At 42.6% G+C, this 21,506-nt stretch overlaps 1 protein-coding gene and 1 long non-coding RNA gene across 4 annotated transcripts in view; one reads left to right on the forward strand and one right to left on the reverse strand.

The window, feature by feature from the left end:
- Positions 1 to 21,506, reverse strand: part of LOC107219701 — a 108,301-nt gene that overhangs the window by 14,511 nt on the left and 72,284 nt on the right. The gene's annotated exons all lie outside the window — the stretch shown is intronic.
- On the forward strand, positions 5,666 to 8,054 carry LOC124293165. Its single transcript, XR_006903108.1, has 4 exons — positions 5,666 to 5,747; positions 6,460 to 6,565; positions 6,729 to 6,927; positions 7,816 to 8,054. It is a non-coding gene; the product is annotated as an uncharacterized LOC124293165 (long non-coding RNA).

Below are 21,506 nucleotides of genomic sequence, written 5' to 3' on the forward strand. Positions count from 1 at the left end.
GGACACGCATCCCCGAATCTGAGAAGGCGATAGAAGTGCAAGAAAGGCACGGATTATTGATCTTCCGGTTTATTGTCCCCGTTTCGAATCTCCGAGAGATCATTCGATCGTTATATCGCGAGGGCATTATAAACTCGCCCGAAAACCTGCACGGCAAGATTTATCCCGAGATAATGATTTATATCCTTGACTCTGTTTGCCGTTTAACCGAAATATGCCCCCCTCGTCACGAATTGATTTTTAACACCGTTACACTTCATCGGCACTCGGAATTAGCCTCAATTCAAAACGGAGATCTCAAAGATCGATTCCAAACAGATATAAATATGCTCGGAGGATCACGTATAAAGTGATCCTTGAATTCTACTCGTCTCATTTCTAGATTCGCCAAGTTTACGCGGCAGAAATAGAGGGAAAAAATTCACATATTTTTTTAAAAATTTTTTTCTTCTTCGTTAAAAAATATACTATCCATGCAGACAGTATCGGTGTCCAATGTAGTACAACGAATGCACCGCTAGACGCCGCAGGCTATCGGCACTGCAAACGCTCTCTCACAAGCGAGACGGCTTTGCTATTCGGAATTTATCCGTACTTATTTATCCCCGGGCAGAAATAATTTAACGCTGCTTTTTGTACCAGACGGTCGTATAACCTACCGAGAGAAACAAATCCCATAATTACCAGTCGAAATTAAAGCATATTAGAGGTCATTCAGCTGACGAGACAAAAAATTCTAAAGAATATCTCATTCTTAATTGAATTAAATGAACATGAGTCCAACAAATAGTAAAATGATCGAAAAGAAAGGATTTTTTTTCTTTATGAATAAAATTTTTTGTCGAAATGGAGGAGAAGCGAGTCAGTCGAGTACGACGGGGAAGAACAACGATTGGCTTAACATTGTGAAAAAAAACTTTCTCCTTTGCGTAAAGATAGGAATTTTTTCATCTCTACGGAAGCAACGTTAATCACGATAGATTTAAGGTCTAAGCTAAGAAATTTGCGACTTTTTGAGTACATGTTACTTGTGAGAATTGAAGTTCTCGATGTTCATCCGGTTTTCGCTAGCGCCGAGAGTCTGAGCTCCACGTGATTGCCGACGTGTTACAGCTGCACATGCGAAGGGGTATATCGGTCATTGGAAACTCGTTGGAATGGAAGAAGCGCGCAAAAGGCGATAGTGGCTGTGGGCTGGAGCCACGATTCGGTCCTTAACGCTGCCCTGCACAAAGAAATCTCGCAACAAGAATTGCTCGCGAGTGTCCTATATTCAGCAGGCCTTTCACCTTAACTAAAGTCGGCAAAGATGGAGGGCCGGATATACCCAGCTTCGCTGTAAGGCGAGGCTCGATAAGATTATAAGCGAGAATTTCGATTAGGTTAATTATATTATACCTGCAGCTGCGACCTTTTTGCATTAACGTTGTGTAACGGTAATTAAAAAAACTAATTAATACGCTTAGTAAAAATAAATAATTTAACGCGTCTATCCCTGCGTTACGAATGTTCTCGAACAGTTCCACAATTGACGAGTACGAAACTCACCGATTCAATTCTTGGATAGAAATTCAACACCGCCTTTAAATATTAGTTACTTGCACGGAAATCGACGACATATCCGAGCGCTAAAAAATTATACTACGAATATTACAGGAGTTGAATCGACTTTCGAAACGCATAGGTAGAAAAAGAGTAGTAACATATTTTCAACGCCTAAACAATTCTCGAATTTCCGTTTTTTTATTTCACACAACCCATTTCTCGATTATCCACAAAATCTCTCTGTCTTACGATAAGAAATATTTTCATACGATGCGCTTTCCTCCCTGACAGGATTCTCCTCCGTGATCCAAGTATATCTCTTTAATATTATTTAAATGTTTATAATTATATTTCCTTCTTCTTTGGGCGCAAGATTTTTCGCTCAAGTCGTACAGCTGGTTTTTAAAAATTTTGTAACGGAGCGTCGAAATCGCTGCGTCGTTTACAAATCTGCGGACGGAATACCGTCATGCGTTTCTACAATAACGTTCACGAGTGGCTGACGCGCGAATCTGAGGGTTTATTTACGGCCGGTTTTCGGTCACATACAGGCGGGTGGGTATTATTTACTTAGAAATTTCCATTCAAAGGTTCCAGACGGTCAAACCGCGTCCGCAGCTTAGAGCAAACACGTGTCTTTTGCGAACTCTCTAAACGAGGAGACCCTTTTCAGCCAACAATGTCCACAATGAGCGTGCCTGACTAGGAGAACCTGTATGAAGGTACGAGCTGGACGTAAACACAAGGCCCCTCAAACGGTTGAGATTTTTCGAAAGCTTCTCCTCAGGGATGACGAAGCGAGAAAGAGGAAAGCTCGAGGCCCGGTATCGAATCACCGCGAGATAATTAAAAGAAGAACCGAAATAAAAAAAAAAAAATAATAAAAAAATTTCAAAACAAAAAGGATCGGTTATGGAAGCGGAGAAATCGAGAGACATCCCAAAGACTGGTTCATCCGTCCGCGTGGTTGCGGTTGCGGAATAAGTTTACGAGTTTACGCTGATCATTATTCAAGTCAAATTTGAGCCTACGATATTAGCGTTTCGTCCAACGTACCGGATTAGCATTGTTCGAAGGAATGTGACCGGAATCTCAATGCAGATTCCCACGGGTCCGTATAATCTCTAACAATAAGTGGAGTAGAAGTACGAGTGATTGCTGCATCGTTGGGAAAAGAGGAGAAGGCGGAAGTGATGGAAAAAGGTATTGCGATCGGCGGTAGAAATATCGAGAGAAAAAAAAAAAAACTCCAACTAGTCGTAGGTATTCCAAAACCTACGCCAAAGCTCGGCGAGGCGATCCTAGGCAAAAGTATCGCGATGAATCAGGGAGCTTTAAAGTTCGGTAGCGCGGTAAAATAACGAGCCGAACCAGTGAAACCGGTTCGCTGACACGCCTTAGAAGATTTGCGTTTCTGCAGCACGGCATTAACGACCATGGAACTTATTGCTGGAATAATTGCCGACTGGCCGAAGCGTGCTTCACGCACTTTCAAATAAGCTGAGCGATCGGTGGAGAATATGAGAAGTATCTTAGCAAAAGCCTCGCCTCGCGGTACATCGATAATAATATTTGCCGCACTTTGTTACACATAGGTATGCAGGCCGGGCGGCAAACACTCGTCGTATCAGAATAAAACTATCGAGGGTAATCTAAACACGTCTGCAATACTTCCTGCCACGACTAGACGCAGCCTGCAACCGAGTCTTATCTTCTCCCGCCACGTTAAACGCCGTGGTTGGTACTTGCGCGTCAGACACACCCGATAACGCAGCGAAATGCGAAATGCAACGACTCACTGCTCAGAATTGCCTTATTTATCTGTCACGAGTGCATCGGGCTTGCCTCCAAATTTCCGCACGTATTTCGGGCTACGAATCTTTGGCGAAAGTTCGATTTTTTTTTATCTTTTTTTTTTTTTTCGTTTCTACGAAATTTCTGCAGGCGTAAAATAGCGTGAAGATTTTCGTATATGTAAATAACGTAGCTATAAAAAAACAACACGTATGTAAATTTTTGGAAGCAGTTAACGTACTATACTGTTAGTAAAAATTTGACTTGGCTGTGTTTTAAATGCACAAAAAAAAAAAAAAAAAATACGAATAAATTGGGAGCCTTAAATATTTTTCATCAATAATCGTCGTTTGTTTATTATTCGTTCGCGGTATGTACATCGATTCATGGTCATCTTAGAGTGAAATAGAGAACCGTGTTGAAAAAAAAATTGTTTTCAATGCCGAAATAGTTTTTCCCAATATATGTATAATATTTACTTCATCGCTCGTTTATGTGCCTACATTATGACGTACTCCGACGAGGTTTGCGAAATGGAAAAAAGAAGTAACGCACTCGACGCAATGACTGTGAATGTGAAAAGTAAAAATGCGTATCATATTATTCCAAGTAAAATATTCAAGGATAAAATTGCAACGAAACTGTCTATCGCTCTCAGTCTTTATACCAGGTGTCGAATTGATCAGAGTGCCAAAGATCATTGAAGACCGTCTTGATCGTGATGAGATTTTTCCTTTCCGTTTACAACGACAGCGCACGCTTCGTCGAACGATTTGTCGTAATTTCCTCTTCAAGGACTATACGATCTTTGCGAAAGCTACTTGACTTTGTTCGATGAAAATAAAGGAATAGAAATAAAATGAGAACAAGGAAACAAAAAAAAAAAAAAAAGGATCAACCTTGTCTCGAGAAACTCCCGAGACGCCAAAACCTAGGCAGAAATCGAAGTAGATTCAAATCTTTTGCGCGAAATTACTTTTAGTGACAATTTTTTTAAATTTATTTCTCGGACGGGATGATTGAAATTTCACACCGTGAATTTAAAGATTCGCGTATACAATGTAAGGAACCATTTTGTTGGCAGTACGGATACCAACCGTTCGCCACTTTATCAATCAGCCACAACATGCAAGTATACAGGTGTGCTTTCTGCGAAATCAGATTGCAAGTTTTCGACTCAAGATGCGTGGTACAGATTGTTCGTCCGACGTCGCAAGCGTGAGTTAAAATCATTTTTTCAATTCAACCTTGGCATCGTTTTTCAGCGGCTGACAATTATTACGAACGGCATCGAATCTGACAAACAGAGGAATCGGTCACGAGGACAAAGCCACGTTGACTTTTTGCCTGAAATTAAAAGCTCGATGAGTTGAACGGTTTATAATAAAACGAACGGTACGTTTTCGCAATGTGAAAAATTCAGGGCAGTTCACTCGCGAATGCGAATCGATACCTTGAGGAATTCTGGTTCAACTCAAATGTCTGTGTATGTTAGGTAATTAAAATGGAAATTGAAATCATTCGTTGGCCAAAATCGTGAAACGGAACGAGAACGGATTTCCGTCCTAAGACCAGGCCTTCCCCACTAAATTTCTACGCGAACGTTAAACTGGTTAAGAACCGAGGTACTAATGGGATAGGCCAAGGTTGTACGGGTGAAGTGTAAAAAGGACCAGGTGACGACGAGGCGAATGGATGTACGTGCAAATTTATACGTAGTCAGGAGAGTTGAACTAGCCCAAGACACGACCGTGAATAGCGCGTACATGAGCGTGTCTATGCCGTGTTAGTTCAAGGTTATCCGAAACGGAAGTCTGGCTCGGTGTGTTTAGAATAACATCGCCGGAGGCGAGCCGCAAACGGGGTGGAGGGAGAGAAGCGGAGGAGAAAGAGGTTTGGTTAGATTTGACCGGCTGCTGATAGACTCGTCTGCACAGTAACATAGGTCAGTGACACACCGAAGGCCACCGAACTAGAGGCAATAGGATAGGATTGGTAATTCGCCAGAGGTACAGCAGTGCCGATCGACGGCACAGCGGCGTCTTTTCATTAATCATTGCTACGGCGGCGAAAAAACGTACAAATAAAAAAAATAAAAAAAAAAAAAAACAACTCCGCACAGATAGATATTTTGCGAAACAAAAAAGTACCGCCAATTTTTTTGCAAATTTTCATCGCTCGACCGCGTCACGCTCGCTGTTCTCGTCGAGGGCGTATTTTTCACGCGCTGAGCTGGCCGAGGCAGGCAATTAAATTCCTCGTTTCGCGCACTTGCGCAGCGTATATAGAGATATTAGAGTCCGCGGTTCCGCAGGCGTGTTTCACACAGTAAGGAGGAAGTGGTTTGGTTAGATTTGACCGGCTGTTAGACCCCGTGTTCAACTATACTTAGCTGCATAGCAGCCTGGGTAAACAACGCTTGTAAGGTCGATGCGTGTGCAGAAATATAATTATTGTTGGGTGATTAGAAATGGAGGGCGAGAGGTTTAAGAGCACGTAATTGCGAATGGTCCTTCCTGTAATTGACGCGATAATTCGTTTCTCATCTCAATTCGAATACGCTAGAATTTCGAATATTAACTGCAGAGAAGTAGGCGGGTATACGTCCATGCATGTATGTATGTGTATATTTATGCTGAAAGAAGGAAAAAAGAAATCACTCAACTAACGCGACGCGCAACGACATTTGAAATTCCGAGTAGGAGATATCGGGACGAATCCGGCCGCCTCGCCTCCAGGGAGATATCAATTTTTCTATACAACCACACACGCACACGGACACACAGTCTCCCTGGAAGTGATTTCCGCATGAAATTACAACATTTACATTTATACCGCGAGTCAGAAGAGACAAAAAGAGGGAGAGAGAGAGAGAGAGAGAGAGAGAGAGGAGAGACGTATCTCGACAGAGCGGTGTCTAAATTTGGTTTCACGTGACGATCACGTAATCGTAGGTTAGTAACGTTGCTTCGTGCCAGTCAAATCCGCGGACGCTTTATTAGAATTTACCGAGCGACGCTGAGACGGTCGGTTCCCCCTTTTACTTTTTTCTTTTTTTTTTTTTTCTTTAAATTTTTTTTATCTTCATTATATTCCTCTCTTTTCCTTTTTGTATTCTAGGTCATAGCAGGTGGGAAGAAAAAGCGGTCCGCGTTTCACGGCTGCTGCGGCGTTACGACGGGGGGAAAAGAGGCGTCGAGATCGGTCGCCGGATTGCAAACCGAAGGTAAGGTGTAGTATGTACATTAGTCGGGTTTTAACTCCCGATAATGATCGCTCATTCTCCTAGAAATAAAATCACATCGACGAACACCGCTCGAATGCGACATTCGGATTTGTATTTGGCGCACGTTCGTTATTTCCTTACATGTTACATGTATTTTATGGAGAAACTGGTGGGGAAATAACGATACCACAAGAGCACATACGACCAGTCCGCAGCCATAACCGTGCCTACCAAGAACGACCGAGGCCCGCGGATTTAAATGCTAGCTAGAATCTAATGACGATGACTGCACCATCTTCCCGGATTTCGCAACTGACCTCTGCGCGTTTCGCACGTAGAGATACGGAACCGCAAACACCGCGGTATGTATCCACACACGCGACTCTCGCCTTGAATACACATGTCTACATTGTTATCTACTCTCGTGCTACCGAGAAACGGTGACTGGCTAGCTTTGCGACACTGTAATCGCAAAACACTGTGTGTCTACCAATCTGCATATCCTAGGGTGTTTCGGAAAAGAATAATTCGTCATTTTACACCAGGGCACTTCATAAAAATTTTGTTTACGGTTGAAAGAAAGATTCTGTCAAATGACGAGCGTTATACGTTATCCGGAGGATCGCGGTCGGTTGATTTTTCACTTTTGTACATTTTTTTTAAAATTTATAAAGCATCCCGAATGAAATTGTCTTTCTACTACTTACGTCAATCGTAACATCAATTTACGTTACAAAGAAGATCCAGACTTGTAATGACAAGTCTCCGGTTGATGTTTGAGAAGTGTATCTAACGAATTTTTCATTATCAATTCAATCTCATGAAATAGTTACAATTTAATATGGACTTTAATTTAGGAGAATAAAATTTTCGGTTGATATATTCTTGTATTATGGATCGTGATCTATGGGTTGAATACAAATGTCAGGAAATGTATAATAATTGATGTGCTACAACGTGTTTCTTCGTAAATTCGAAAAATTGAATGAGCGCGATCTTCTACGTAACGTAGAACACTCATCTTTTGACAAAATCTTTGTTTCAACCCAAACGAACATTTTAGGGGATGCAACCGCGGGAAGTGGTAAATTATTTTTATTTAAAACACCTTACTGCGTACTATTGCTGAAAGCTCGAGCTTCGTCTATACCTATACCGCACTGCATCTTTTGTAAGAAGCACGTAAAACTCTGATGATGCTGCCACTCTTGTATTCTACACACACACACACACACAAAAATATGTTGCAGAACGAAGAAGAATTGCCCAGACGGGGATTGAGCGTCGCCAGTTTCTGGAATATGAGAAATAGACACGGATTGCAGCCCGCGGATGAAGAACCAGTTGCTCCATATATATATATATATATATATATATATGTATATATGTATACTACTGCTACGAAATACGTACGTCATGCGTAACTTTATTGTGTATACTTGGAAAATAAATGTGGTGCGATATCTTGCACTTCACCGTCGTAAGATGACTTTGAAAGAATGGAGATTTTTTTTTCATTCATTCATTTTTGCTTTGTTTTTATTTCCCCACGCGGCACTTCGTCGTCACGAGGAAACGGCAGATAGCGAAAAAATTGATTGTCTAGATACCTGTTCTACAAATTTATCGAAATTTATACCTTGTGCAAGTAGTATCTGCTCAAACTTTATCTATTTCTGTGTTCTTACATCTCTTCAAGATACGAGACCTATGGCTTGAAATTTTTTTCTCAAATTCCATCCCGTTATTTCCAGTTTTTGTGTATCGCAAAGTGCAAAGATCGTTCGCTTCTTCAATTTAGCAAGTTCGTTGCCTTACAGATGTTTTGAAATTTCGTAACATCAACTCCGTACAGAAAATGAATCCCTGTTTCGAAAAACAAAAATTGAAATATAGAATTGAACATTCGACAAGGATGTGGTCTAAAAATTGTCAAAGACGCGTACGGAATTTTGTCTAAAAAATAATGACATGACAATCTTGAAGATCGATTATCAAGAACAGATAATTCTCACTGTCAACGATTTTTGCTAACCTCCTTTTATGTCCCTTTAAAAATTGACTCCTCAAACAAAATTCTCAAGACGGTCGTGTCCGGCCGAAACGATTTCTACTAAATTGGCAAATTTGCTCAGATTTATTCGCTGTATATAATACACCGCGCAATATCCATTAAAGACAGTGGTTTCAGAGAGCCGGATGAGTGTTGCATGAGAATAAAGTGTTGATTATCCTTGACGCGTTCAGCTCCTAACGCAGAGTTCGCAGACGGTCATACGATTCTCGCCTTCTAATATCTAAGGATCGTCGTTCTTCGCAGCAAGCCGGTAGTTGCGTAATACTTAACCTTGACAACAGGTATAACAAGTCTCTATTTCTCCTTTCGGTGCTGATCTAACAGCCGATCGCAGGAGGTATAATAACAATGCTTGTCCTCTTTTTTCTTTCTTCTTTAATTTTTTTTTTTCTTCTATTTCTTCATTCACTCCCCCCCCCCCCCACCCCTTAGGTTCATTTATTCATTTACCTATTACATCCGTTGATTTTTTGTCGTCAAAAACCGATGCGCCCGGACCCGTTGAAAATTTCTGAAAAGATTTATTATTCCCCGGTACTACAAGCTGGACACGTCTAGCTCTGCATACAAGCTCCGCGGTACGTACACGGGCATTATCGTATTTACGTTTATACTTTCAACAAGCGGACGACGAGAAGAATACATATGGCAGGTGGGCATCAGAAGGATTCAACGAGCGCGCGCGTGTCCGTGTCCAAAAATACGAGAACGTAATTTTTAATGAATTATTGTGCGCCCGTGGTAACGAGCCACGATCCATCCGTACGATTCTCAATCCGGTCCTTTCTCCCCCTTCCCCCCCCCCCCCCCCCCCCGCAAAGTAGAATAGCGTATACCTTAAAACGCGCGATTACATCCGGAGGACGAAGCGGCGTCGATCGATAGATACGGCAAATTTTTCCGTCGTTAAATCACGGGCCTTACGTAACTCACGGCGAAGATCGGTGAGGTAGGCGAGAACTGGACAGGTGGGTACAGTTAGCCACTAAAAACCAAGGTCCGAGCCACGGACAAGACGCGCCGCGTTAGAGAATGCTAGATGTTGCCTAAGGCCGGCGGAGGAGAAACGGCCAAGGTCAAGCTAGACAAGGTGAACGCGGTGGAATGACGCAACAACGACATTACGCATCGCCGCGACGAGTCATAGGCGTCGTCGAGTATTCCGCGGGTGTGCGGCGAAATAGATTAGCGATAGAAATGGAGGGGGGGTGGAAGAGAGGCGGAAGAATCGGGCGAAGGAGCCTTAATGACCCCTCGTTCTCGGCGACATCGAGCGACGACGGCGCATCGAGTAAGACGAGCAAGACGAGGAATACGTGGGAAGCGCGAAAGCCGCAATTCTCAAAGACAGTAAATAATTGCGGTATAACCAAACCGTGTCCGAGGTCGTTGACCCCCGAGGAACGATCTTTTCTTCGTGAGGAGTAGAAGACGCGGAAGAAAAGGTCGCCGATCGAGTTTCTTACAGAAAATTGCACCGCCTCGTTTTCGGCATCGAGCTTGCGGGGCGGAAGAGGAACCGAAACACCTTACTGATTAGGGGAATTACCAGACCCGAAGGGATCGGAGGCTGGATCGGGGTACGAAACACGGGCATCCGAACGGCGAGTCCCGGGATCGAAACGTCGTCCTCGAACCACGTCACGTACGCGACGGCGTGACGGAAATTCTTCTTGGACGAGAAATACTCTTTCAAAGATTATAATGTACCCAGTTTTCGACTTCTGTGCACCCTGCAAAGAAAAAAAAAAAAAAGAAACCGGTATACCTATACGTGCCGGGTATTTAACGTCGCTTTGAACGTGATGAAAAAGCTAAGCGAGATCGCCTCTCGGCGGCCGTGCAGAGACCAGTACCTATGTTTTCATCCATGTCCTATCGTACGTATGGCGAATTACATTTTTTCAAATTCAGCGAATGCTTTGAATTTTTAGCATTTCATGTTTCACGATCGCTGTTTGAGACTGACCGTTAACCGATAGGCAGGATTTTGATAATCGAATCCTCGACAAGATTTCAAATCGTTTAAACATACGTTCACAGCGTGGATAGCGATAGATACTACAAGAATAGTCCAAAAGATCCCGTGCGCCTTTGACGAGGAACCCACAGCGCCATTTCTCAAACCAAAACCAAATGACTAATGATCCAGCGTCGTGCCAGTTCGCCGTATAATATGTTTCTAGTAACGACGCGTGTGTAAAAACTCTTTAGCTATCTACGCCGAAACGATTTCTCTGCGTCGTTCCGGTTTTACAGAGCCGAGCGAGAGAGAGAGAGAGAGAGAAAAAGGAGTGAAAAAGAATTGGGAGGAAAAAAAGATGTGAGCGTTACGTGTCTTCGGTTAGAACGTTAGAATCGAGAGTGACCCGAATTACGGTCGCGGCCGCGGCGAACGCGTGGTTTGCGTCGCGTATACGGTCTAACGATAAACAAGTTGGCGTAGGTCGGAAATTAATGTACGTATCATTGTAACCTTGCGGCTAAGCAGCGTGTAGAAAGTTTACACTAAGGCGAGTGTTGGAAGTTGCGTGACTAGATCCGCGAACATTCGAAATAACGGTAGAGATGCTATTTAACAGCAGCTACAAGTACACCGGTATATCAAATATTCCAACCATGACCTATTCACTTCATTGACGGTTTGATCGGCGAGCTGCAGCTTATGCTTATTATACACTTATAACCACCGTGCAGAGATGTATAAAATAAACAAGTTCTCCGCAGATCGATCGTGCAATGATTTATTTTCAAAGCGATCATCGCTGTCCTCCAATCCTTCGCATTATCCGTCAATTAAAATACATATCTCCAGTAGGTACTTAATTCACGTGCCAAGCAACTATTTTTCTGTTTTTTTTCTTTTCCTTTCTTTTCTTACTTCAGCTTCAATTCGAGGTTTGGTTTGATCTCAGCGGTTGTTCATGAATATTCGAATTAGCCTCGCACCATTAATTACACAAGTTGGCGAAACGAGTTCTTGCTAAGAGATTTAGAAAATCTCGATACGATCTTTCTTTACGATAAAATATGATTTGTGCAATTTTGCGCGCGGGTAATTACTCGCGCCGAATCGACCAGTTTCGATTTGTCCGCGCGCTGAGCTTCGATGTGGCAAAATGCGTCTTAGGTGCGAAGTCTATTCGGTCGTATACGTGCCAAATTTCAATTAGCACACACCGTCTACACTCACACCGTGAAATCGGCCCACTTTTCGAGGGAAAAGGTGAGGTTCGACGTTTGCCGGCTGCCCGGCCAAACTTGATTGGATATCGAACGGAATATTTCCGCGGCGCATAAAGCCGTCTTCTAAATTAGCATAAATTTACCGACTTACACGGTATTTGCGATCCGATGTGTTCCAAACTAGTGTTCAACGTTATACACCAAAGCGTTGCGTTCAGAGGTCTAAACTCCCACGGCCGGAGCTTAGAGCATAAATATGCTAATTTCCTGGCCGCATTCGGACCGTCGCGACGTTGAATCCGGCAAATCGAACTTCAGGTTTTCGTGAACAGTTGTCAATTTTATACGCCGAAATAAATTTTAGGCTACATATACAGCGGTCGTTTTATTCTACTTATTCACAAATTTCTTTCGTTGCGAACGGTGGTTAACCCGTGGCAAATATACCTACTCGTTACAGCTGTGATAGAGAGGTGAGTAAAGAAAATAAAAAAATAAAATAAAAAAAAAAACGTCCCCAGAGAAAGGATCAGCAATGAAAAACCGCTGACTTTCGACCCGGACCTACGACAAACGAGTCGGAGAAACAAAAAAGAAAGAAAGAAATCTCAAACGCGCCGACTGTGGCGAGTAATGTTACGTATGTCCAGAGGTCGGTGAACCGTGAAGGATTTCTAACGCTCGCTTTCAATGACATTAACCTAGGCGGCTAGACGGGGAGCGGTGAGCTCGGAACGAGGTTCTAACGATTCATCTCGAACTTGACCGAGTTTCTGGGCCTCCGGTATGTCGGCCGCACTTGTTCCACGCGTACGAAGCTTCCTCTCGGTGTACCGAACATTGCGTAATAAGTACCTACGGACGTACAACAACGTGACGATGCAAGAAAAGAATGAAATTCACACGCTGAATCGATTAGTTTGAATAACGAGAGGTTCGAGGGCTCGGAATTGCGATATCCAAGATTTATGATGTTAGTTTTCGACAGGCGTATGATTGCAGGTTATTTCTCAGTTCCGTTTTTGCTTGTTTCGACGTATGGGAGAAAAAAATTATTAAAAATTCCACAAGTCTATCAGGTGTTGCTGGCAATTTTCAAAGACCTTAATCATCGTCATTTGTCAGAAAATCAGACGTAGCTTGTTCCTCGGCTCAACACCCGCGCCGTTACGTGTTTAACAAGACTGTAATTACATTTCTTGCAGGGGGTGTCGATACCTCGCACCGGGCGTCAAAGGGTTCTTCATCGTGATGAAATACGCGAAATTGTATCGCGTTCGGATTAATTATATCACGAGATAAGGGGGAACGCGATTTAATTTACAAAATTGACCAACCTTTACAGTAACGGGTACAGAACGACGGATGAAACTGGCGTAATTTGATTTCATGGGGGGGGGGGGGGAGGGGATGCGAACCTTTGTCATATACGCGAGATTATTTCCTGATTAACAAAATTGTTAATTATTCCCTTATAAATAAGTTACGCTCGATATCGGAGTTATTTTTTCTTTTTTTCTTTTTTTTTTTTCAACAACGATGAAAATTGTTCTCGTTTTAACATTGCCAAGAAGACAGAATTCTTCTTCTCAGCTGACGATGAAACCAGAAGCTCAATTATATCTGAAGAGGAAAATGAACGTCTCTTGTCGCTGGAATGTTAGGAATCTAATTAATTAACGTCTTTACAATACACCGGAGAATTCCTGCAGTCCTTTCTCTGCACGTCGAGACGCCGTTCCATCTAAATCGACTGCAATCCACAAACTTGTTCGGAAGGAACCGTCGAGAATTTAACGAGGAATTTCAAATCACGTACTACTTCGCGCATTTTCTCGAAGAAAGACTTGATCGACGAACACTGCAAAGGTATTTAAAAGAAATATTGTTGATCCAGGTCCTTTTACGACTAAATGCTAAGATCCTGAATGCAAAATTATTCGAATAGGTATTTTTTTTTTTTAAGTTTTGACCGAACATTTTAGCTGAACATACAAGGAAATAGTTAGACATGACACCCAGATTACTTTTCCATTAACTACAAGGAGAGGAACGCGGACAGCAATGAGTGTCTCGGTAAATATCACGTTTTTCTCCCCTCGTCTCTTACCCGAGAACCTGCGTTATAAACTTTCATCGATTCTACTCCCGGGGGAAAAAAGGTCCGGCACCGCGATTATTTAAATAAAGATAATTCACGACTCGGTAAACGATCGCGGAAGAAAGAGAATAGCGATCCCGCCACGATTCAACAGGGATGACTTTTTTTTTAAACAAACGAATCAAGGCTGGTAGAGGCGGGAAATTTAACGCTCAAAGCAAACCGGATGAAAGATATTCTTCGGGCGACACTGTACACGACGGAATGAGTAAGAAAATTTTTAAAAAAATTACCATCTTCAAAGTGCAGATTTTAATACCGCGTAACATGACGGACAAAGAAACTCTCCCCCTTTCTCCCGATTTAACGGTATCCACGCACAAACAACGTCTGTGTATTTTCGATCATGCATAAATACGTGCGCGAGAAGCGAATAACAGGCAAAATAATGTGCGGTAATAATTTCCTGCGAATATATCATTCACCGTGGTTGTAATTAATTAGCGCTGCCTCCTGCCAGTCAGACCGTGACTTATGCAGACGGCGGAGAAACGGATAGACAGACACCCACGTTACAACACATTGTACCTGCGTCCGTGCAATCTATCGTGCGACGGTGAAATATTGCGAATTCTCGTTACAGCCAACTATTTCTTTTTTTTTTTTTTCCGTCCACTTCGCAAGTATGGCCGAGCTTCAAACGCGCAAAAAGGCGTCTTGATGGGTGTATGATGGCCGATTCTGGCGAGTAGACTGCGGACGAGCGGCGCGTCTGCGGGATAGATTGGTGTTAAAGGTTACCGGGACGACGAAGAGAAGAAAAAAAAAAACAGAAACAACGAAAAAAGATTATAAGACTTGTCGGAGGTGAGCAAGTCTCAGGATACGCGGTCGCCAGTTTGCACTTATTGTTAGCAAATCATCTTCGTATGTTCGGGCATTAATTAATGCATACGATGCTTTTTTACCCGATCGTCGCGTTCCAGAAGTCAAATGTAAATTTAATAAACCCACCTACACAGGAATCTGAAGTCAATTTCATATTTCCGATACCCTATTTTTATTATACAGATGATTGCGCAATTTATTTCTCATTCCTTTTCACGCTGCTTCACATTTTTACTTTTTGAATTTCTTTCTCTTCCTTCTCTTTTCTCGGTATATGTATATATATATATACAATGTTCTATCCTTTGATACGTATCGTTCCCATGATTATCGAAGTGAGTGAATAAACGATTGATATAAATTCTGAACCAATTGTAAGAGGATAAAAAAAAAAAAGAAAAAAGGAACCGAATGAAATCGAGGGACACAAAGGTGAAGAGACGATGCGTAACGTCTCGATCAGCGTAAGGGGAAATTGTCATGAAAATTAGCTGACAATACGAGTGCTAATGAACGAGAATAATATGCGCAGGAGTCGGTGATAAAAATAAAGGAAAACACTAGCGTTCAACTAATCACTCGGTATCCCGCAGTCGGCGCAGAGCTTGCAGTTGGCTTTTACAAGCTCCCGGATGCAGTTCCCCGGAGCAGGTTTTTCGATTCAATTTACAGAGTGCGCTCGTTCAGGCTGGGACGAAGAGCTCTCTGACTTCCCTTGACTTGATTAGCAGCTATGCCGGTGACGCGTTCATTGCGCGTTTCGCTTTCATTAATTACCGTGATGCATCCCCGTTAATTCAACCGCCATCTGGCTCAGCGCCACTTTGTCACACACTGACGTTAAAAAAGGATTGTGAAAATCGTCCCGAAACGGAACGACGAAGTATGCATGTTGCCCGTACGTGTCACCCTTCAATTATTCCGGATTATCGTAGTCACTAGCAGAGATTAAGGCCGCGAATCACATCCGTCTCAACTTTCTCCCGCGCGACTAACTAAGCAGACGTCCGGCATTCCGCGTCAAGATCAGAGAAATAGACACGCCGCGATCTCCGTTGGATAATTTTCAGGTCAGATTAGTTATCGCTTGAAACGACAAGCTCGGTTCACGTCGGCGGCTTCGCCGAGAGCCGCGGATAAAACGCCCGATGGAAACGAGAGTAAAACGCGAAATGGGAAACGGGAACGAGACGATCGATCCTTGATTCCAATTACCATAATATCTACCTACTGTGCGCGATTGATTAAGAGCTCTCTGTGTGAGCTGGCTCGATGCTAGGACAAATGGAAGGTGAGCTCTTGGCCGTTTGGCCGGTTTCTTCGGTCCTCGATTCTCGCGGATAAAACACGATGGACAATCGACAGGGAATCAGAGACAGGGTTTTATCTTATCGATGAGACGGAGACGCGACTTGGGCGAGATGTACACTGAGAGAAATTTTTAGTTCCGGTTACCGCTCAGTCCTCAACTATTTTAATTTTTTACCACGATCGAAAAGTACAGTTCTAGGTAGAAGATGAAAATTAGTTTTCTAGCTGTTACCGGAAAGTCTAGTATCCGTTACTATTCTTTCTCATTAAGACCACTGTTGCTATATTTTCTTGTAACTGTTGCGAAAATTTAATGCTTGCCGAACAATAAATTGACGTTAAAGCCTTATTTAACTAAAAAAGTAGAGTAAACCTCACAAGCTGATTTTGCGTTGCAATTACCTAAAAAGGATCGATAACAGCGCAAAATGGTTAGGCGTACCTCGTTTTTCGTAATTCCAAGAATATTAAAACAGTATTTTCAACGATGTAACGTTTTATTGAATATTTCTAGTTACCGCAACAAATGAAATGTTTCTCAGCGTATAGCTGTGCACGATGTACATACATACCCTGCATGACCATTGCCTATCATCGAGTTTTCTCGCCAACGGTACAATCGCCGTTCGCACATTTGTACCTAACTGCACGCCGTGCATGCATGTACGACATACTCAAATTACCGTTCCAACCATCTCTCGGGACTCGTCCGATGTTGTTTCTTCTTGCACTCGACACCGGCTCCTCTGCTAACGTTCATTAACGCAGGAATTTCTCTCTTCTTTTTTCCCCTCCTTACGCAGCCCGAGTTGCGTGAGATGCGGTGTGATTACACGCGGCTTTGGCATAGTCGTAAGATAATTCCGATTCGATCGATCATCGTCGGTAAACAGGCTCAAGATTTCAGCACCGAACCTTCTATCCCGGAGAATACCAGAGAAGGAAGGAATTGCTGCGTGAATCGTCAGTCAAGCTGCGCTCCGATCTATCAAACATCCCGCGATTTCATCGATATTCCTGCGAGAATTCGATGCGTAGAATTATTACAAGGTCGTTGAATTTAATTCAGAGGTCTCGGATGAAATTCGCGACAGTCATCGAAACAGTACCAAGCATTTCCAATCTTGACTGTTGCCGCTTGTCACTTCTCTCGGTCTTAATTCGTGATGGATTATATTCTCGCGGTCGGTAGCTCGTGCGGCTGATAGCAAGTTGTTAAAGACATCGCGGAGTGAAATGAAACCAATTTGAACAGTTGATGTAATTTACATTCGTCACTTTAGCACGCTCACAGATTGATGTTACATACATTATCGCTCGTGTCGCTGATTAAGATACCGAACAATTGGACAATCCGAATCGCGATTGCTCGATCTAAATTGAATTCTGAAGGAGATTTTATTCGTCTGTTTATTTCATCCTTTAGCAAACAAATTCCTTCGTCCGTACAAATAATATTGTCCGAATGAAAACACCGCAAGCGGCAAAATGCGTCGATAATTATAACGAGAAATATTTGACCGATGATTGTGCGTGTCCTGCATTGAAATTCAGTTAACGTTTGGCTCCAAAGTGAAGCTTCAAAGACGCTTTAACCTTTCTAAAATATGCATAGGTATGTATGCATACGTACAAAGAGGCTGGTAGAAGGATCGTTTTTGGTCTTCGGCGTATGACGTCGTAGGCACAAGATACGTGCGTGTGTATATTTTCTTAGCAAAGTTCCGTTACAAAATTGAGACTAGCCGGCGTTCGGTCACCGCAGATTAGGTTGGGTTAGGTTGGGGCAGCCTGCTTCTGGTTCTCGCCCGAATTCGCGGCTCGGTTAGACAAGTCTGAATTTTCAGGATAGATTTATTTCTCCGCGAGATATGAGGTCAAACGTATTCTCCGCCTCGAATATACGCGTCTTCCGCAGTCGCACACACCTTCGTACATAGACACAGTTTTATTCACCGTCGTATTACAGCCGCAAAACGTCGAGGATAAACTTGCGGCGATAAATATTGGACGGTTGACGGAAGTCGATGTGTATTACGAATGCGTGCATCCCTCCTCTGCAGAACAAGACATTATTTATCTAAAAATAGTCGACGAGGGCAAATCATGCCTGCCACAGCAGAGTCTTTAATATTTATCGCTCTCCAGCCTATGACTTACAAACAACCAACAGCTACACGTATCATGTATCCTATATTTATTCTACCTTTACCGAGAATCAGAGTTTAGCGAATTTTGCTGAATTATTCCTAACAAATTTTTAACAAAGCCTACGAACTCTGACCAATTTTAATCCTACATTCAATTTATTGATACTCAGAGGAAACTTGACGATTTTTCCTTCGTTAAATTAGTCCTCGATAAGACTGTAACGTGATTTCGACTAGGTGTTATTCTTCGGCTAATAATTTAAAACAGTAAAATAATTCGTCTCTAGTTTCGTGTACTGAAGAATCATCATGTCAGAATTTGTTGTTGACCTTTTGCTCCAAACGTGAGATCAAGTAACTCGACGCGAGTCCCGTTAAAACGAACGTTTCCCTTGATTGTCGGTACCTTGTAGCCCTTGGCAGCTCCTCAAGAGAGTGAAGGAGGATGAGGGGGGAGGTAAAAGGTTCTGGGAGTACGTAACCTCTCACACACAATAAGTATAGTAATTGGCATGTAGAAGAAGAAGAAGAAGAAGAAGAGGAGGAGGAGGAGGAGGAGGAGGAGAAGGAAAGAGATAAAGAAGCCGGAAGACGACAAGAAGGAGAGAGCGGCTCGAGTAGGCGCCTCCAAATGTACACCTATCTACCGAATACCATATACTTGCAGCTATACTTCAAAGGAACTGGCGTATAATATCCAAGCAGCAAGAGAGCCCGCCGCGGCAGAACGAGCAGACAGTAAGTAAGGCAGCACCGTAGGAAATTGCCGTTCTTTAGGAATTTCAGCCTCCCGCAAAATATGAACATTTGTATGAAGTGAAAAAAATTTTACAACTTCTGCCGGAATGAAAAAATTCACGTCCCTTTTCAACGGCCGGAACCTCGTGCGGCAGAGAGGCTTCTCGAAAGCGAGATAGAGAAAAAAACAACGGTGGAAAAATAAATGAATTGAAGAAGGATTAAACAAAATATTCGCTAAACATTACCTCGCACGTACGTAACCATATGCATGCGTACGTTGTACATGCAGAGGAAAGCAAATTAGGAAGAAGAGAGCGATGGGCGCCCCTATTACGAAAATTACAGATGATATATTTCGACCCACACATGCATATAATACGCTACTGCACACACGAATTATACACGGATATATGCATATGCATATATAATATACACACACACGCGTACATTTCCGCGAGTTCGTTATGCAGCTGTAGGAAGGTAGGAAGGTAGGAAGGTGCACAAAAGGTAGGCGGGCAGGTATGTATATATATAATACACAAGCTCGTAGTACGTAACGTTTACCGTTTCCCTTCACTTTTTGCTCACCTTTTTACCACCTTTTTGCAGTCCAGGCTTGATATACCAGTTCTCTACCCTCCCTTCAAACGACGCGTTCACCAACAGGTAGGTAGCCGCGTGCACTCGTGTTAATAATACGCACACAGGTGCAACGGCGGAACTTTTGTGCACCGCGAGAAGGTGCGAGCTGAGGAAACAGAACCAAACGTACGTGTTGAGTCCTGAGGTTTTCCCACTTCGTTCCCGATTTAACCCCATAAATTCATCGTTTCATCCTCCATTTATGCACGTCCTTTAGACGAACGTCTAGATGTCGAAACGTCATTTCACCCAATAAGGCAAGAAAGACGAGAGGATCACGATCGCGATCAAACGAGACACACACCTTTCAACGAACAAAAATACTAGCTTGAATCGGAAATGTTAGACATAGATGATGCGAAACTCGTGGTATTTAAAAATTTACGACTGAATAATGTAGTTATTATTATTTGCTTTATTTTTTTACAAACAAAAAATAAAAAAAATAAGGTTTACCGCCAAGCTGATGATTCCAAGTAATATTATTCAACGATGCGATAAAGATTTCAAAAGTGATATTGAACGCGGAACAAGTAAAAAGAAACTGAACTTCAAACCGTAAAAGCATTGAATACAGGCGAAACAAGGGCGTGGAGTTTCGTTCCACCGAACAGAATTGCACTATTCAAAAAGTTTGAAAGAAGGAAACAAAAATAATGAAATAAAAATCGTAATATAAAGGCCTTGGAATTCGCGTATATCGACTCTTCGATATTGAACAAGTTGGAGAACTCAAGGTCTGAAGTATCGGCCGAGGATGCGTCAGCAAAAATCCTTGCAATCTCTCCCCGGTCTTTGAATATCAAGTATAACCTTGTACATTAGATATTATACAAGCTTGCAATACCGGCAGCGATTAATTTCGGGATCGCCTATCTACTTTCAAGATCGTAATTACAACACCACGGTGCATTATACGCTGAGCAACGTTTCGGCGGTATAATTCGATCCCATTCGTTGCAGCGCGGATGTCGCATGCATCCAGTTTTATTGTTCCGGTGGATAGGTAGGTACTCGTGCCCAAACTGTGGTGGATTTATACCCTGTGCAGTCTTCGATCAGGAGGATTGCACTACGTTGCAATTGGACGGACGGCAAGATTGTATCGCATTTTGTGTGATTGAAAATAATTACCGCGGAATCAACGGCAAACTTTCCAAACCAGTAACGATTTCTCCGTTCAATCTTGTCCGCGATGGTACGTAACAAGTAGCGAAGAGAAAATAATGATAACAATAATAAAAGGAAAGAGAAGGTAACGAAGTTTATACATATACTTGATTTAAACCCAATAGACAGAGGATCGGCAGGGGAGTGGAAATACAATTATCGTAAGTAAAACGTAACCGCGGAAATGTACTCGTTGATACGAATACCGTGTGAAGAGGGACTCGAGGAGACAAATATTTCCGCCTTCTGCAGCTTTGGCAGCTAGTCGTGGCATAAGGCAAAAAAACCCCGTCAAACCTTATCTTGTAACGCGCAGTGAGATCGGATAATATTGGAAAAGGAAGTATGAATGAAAATGTGTGTTTGCATAATGTATATAATGCAGGATTCGACGCGTAAATTTTTCTCGTTTCCGCGCCAGAATCACGGTGATACACCCTACTCAATGGGGAACTTTTCAAATTCGGAACTTCAACCTCGCCTTTACTTAATTACCTTAATTTTCTAGCCAAGAGATCGGGGATGAAGCCGAATTCTAAAAACGTAAACTAACCGCCGCGCCCCGCAGGCTTCTGATTCTGGATGGAGAATTATAATAGGAGAAACGACGCGATGAGATACGAGAGCTGGTGGCGTGGTGCAGAAGTTACTATCGCGTGCGTGCAAAATACGGTA

This window comes from Neodiprion lecontei, chromosome 2, assembly GCF_021901455.1.
Source record: "Neodiprion lecontei isolate iyNeoLeco1 chromosome 2, iyNeoLeco1.1, whole genome shotgun sequence".
Taxonomy (NCBI): Eukaryota; Metazoa; Arthropoda; class Insecta; order Hymenoptera; family Diprionidae; genus Neodiprion; species Neodiprion lecontei.